Source organism: Anolis carolinensis, chromosome 4 (assembly GCF_035594765.1).
Source record: "Anolis carolinensis isolate JA03-04 chromosome 4, rAnoCar3.1.pri, whole genome shotgun sequence".
NCBI lineage: Eukaryota > Metazoa > Chordata > Lepidosauria > Squamata > Dactyloidae > Anolis > Anolis carolinensis.
The window spans coordinates 31,809,198-31,812,034 of NC_085844.1; the positions used below are offsets into that span (position 1 = coordinate 31,809,198).

Below are 2,837 nucleotides of genomic sequence, written 5' to 3' on the forward strand. Positions count from 1 at the left end.
TAATTTAGACTGTTGGCCACTGGAGCAAAGAGAATATGCATTTACGTAGAAGATGAACATCCAGCTCTCTGGCTCTCTATAGCTATGCTATCTACACTGCTGTATAGTTCACATCTGTGTCCATATGATCTCAGTTGAGTAGGCAAGAGCTGTTCAACAGTGGAATATGCTGTCCTGGAGTGCGATGGAATCTCCCGCTCTGAAGGTTTTTAAACAGAGGTTGGATAGTTCTCTGCCATGAGTGCACATTCCTGCATGATATGGGAGTTGAACTGGGTAGTCTTTGTGTTCTCTTTTAAGTATTTTATTCCGATATATGGGAGACAATGCACAAGAATAGTGAAGATATAATTAGTTGTCTGGCATCTTGGAGTTATGGGGTCTGCAAACTGATAATTTGCACTGCATGCATGCATTTCTATGGCAGATTGCTGAGTGAAGCACACCAAAATTATGAGTGAAAGATCTCCAAGGGATCCTGTTGTTAAAAGACCAGCTCTTGCAAACTAAGAACCCTGTCTACCTCTGTTGAGCTAAGCCACCAGTAATGAGGTTTCCCTACTGTCTTCAATTTTCTCCAGCATTGTCATATTTTCTAATAAATCATGTCTTAATAAACTTTATTAATAAACTTTTATTTGTAGACCACCCTATCACCCTGAAGGGACTCTGGGAGGTTTGCCTACAGCACCTGGTATTCCCAGGTGGTCTCCCATCCAAGTATTAACCAGGCCTGCCCTGCTTAGCTTTCTAGATCAGGCAAGATTGAGCATGTTCAGGGTGGTATGGCCCTGAACATGCACATCCCACAATATGTGCAATATATATACCTCATAAAATAATAGAGTATTTAGCTGGAAGTATCTTGAGGGCATCTATTCCAACCCCCTGCCCTGTAGGAAAAGAAAGTTAAACTGGTTCATTTTGACCTCTAGCAGAATCGCAGGCTTGGTTGTCTCTTATTTGTCTTTTAGATTGCCTAAGAAATTGATCTGATTGTGCTCTCCCTTTAATGAGATTGGAAAGATCATATGCTTACCAGGGATGTAAAAATCTGAAGTCTTTTGTGTCAGAGTTTTATATTATTTAGGTCATTTCTTATGTGAAAATGGATAAGTGTTTGTAAGAATCATGTCCTATCCATGTATGACCAGCAGCAATCAAGACACCTGCTAAAGACTGAGTGAGTGCTATTAATAGAGACTGAGTAAATCTTGAGTTAGTGAATGTGAATGTGAATGTGAAGATGAGGATGCTGGTGACGATGATGGTGTTGCTGTTGGAAAGCTGTTGAAGTGGAGCTGAAGAAAGCTTGAAGATAACATTTTGTTTCGCTGGTTGAAAGCTGCTGATAAAAGCAAAGGACTGTTACATTTGTATATATTTTCATATAAATCTTTCTTTACTAAAGGACAGTTTGTTTTGGGGTTTTTCTCCTTGGACAAAGGGTGCAGCTTCCGCAGAAGGGGTTGAATGTTTGGAACCCCAGTTTGATAGCTGCGACATTTTGTTGGGTTTCTCAAGAACCTCCTGGCATTCTCATCTTATCCAAATTTTGCATTGGTTTGGGACTTTTCTCTTTCTTCTGACATACAAACACATTTTTATTTGTGTGTGTGAAATGTATGCATTCTAATTTCAGCAATGTGTATACACATTCCACAATCATGTATAAATAGAGATTTTGAAGGTAAATGTGAATGCAACAAATTTCTTTTCTGTCCCTAATGAGCATTTTAACTAGTCCTGTTTTTGTTTTTCTTACCCATTCTCTTTTACAAATGTCAAAATAATCTTCATCAAGGCCAGTCATTCTCTTCTTTCTCTTTCTGCCCTCCAGTTTGATTCTCTGGGGAAGGGAAGTGAGATGAGCATTGAAGACTACACACACATCATGGGGAGGGGAATGAAAAGAGGGAAAGGAGGGCGGAGAGAGGGACAGAAAGAGGAGAGGGAGAGCAAAAGTGCAAGAACACTTCCTATAGACTTCTGTGACAGCCACTTGACAGGTATGATAGGATGTAATGAGAAGTGAACATACTACTCCCACTTGCAGTGTCAGTAAGCAGGCCAAAAATTGAAATAACTACTCTACCTACTTCCACATCTATATATTCCTTATACACAAACACTAATTTAATCAGTGGTCCCTGCCATTGTAGTTAAAATGGAGCATGTGGAAGCTTAACCATGTTCACTTCTATGTGATACAGAGAAGCAAAAGTGTAAATTAGTAAAATATTGACAGGCATCCTGATAGTGATATACACAGGCATTTGCAGAAAATAATCAGATGCAGAATGATGACATCATGCACTGAGATGTGCCAAAGTCCTTCACAGATGTCCTATCACAATAAAGTTATTCCTTGCCTAACTTGTATTGGCTTTATTGCACAAAGGAGGCAAACTGGCATCGAAACAGTATGCATCCCGTTGCTAGTCTGCCTTCTCCCTGATTAACAAAACTCATAAATAGGTGCCATAGCCAGTTGCATTTCTGATCTCCCCCACTCTCCACTCTGAATGGTTACGTGCAGGCTGCAGTTGCTAAATAGTCAGCCAAAGAGGTGTTCAAAGGAGAAACATAGTGTTGTTTCCCCTTTGGACCTTTTACACTGTTCTCTGTCACATAGAATCTTGGCTATTGTCTGTTGTATATTATTGGATCCTATTGATCCTATTGGAGCTCCTGGTAGTGCCGGGATGTGTTACATTCCTGCTGGGAGGCTTCTCTCATGTCCCCGCAAACTAGAGCTGACAGATGGGAACTCACTCTGCCTCATGGATTCGAACTGGCAACCTTCAGATCAGCAGCCCAACCTTCAGATCAGCAGT

At 40.6% G+C, this 2,837-nt stretch overlaps 1 pseudogene; it reads right to left on the reverse strand.

Moving 5' to 3' along the window:
* Positions 1-679: 679 nt before the first annotated feature.
* Positions 680-797, reverse strand: LOC134299080 (5S ribosomal RNA; annotated as a pseudogene).
* Positions 798-2,837: the final 2,040 nt, after the last annotated feature.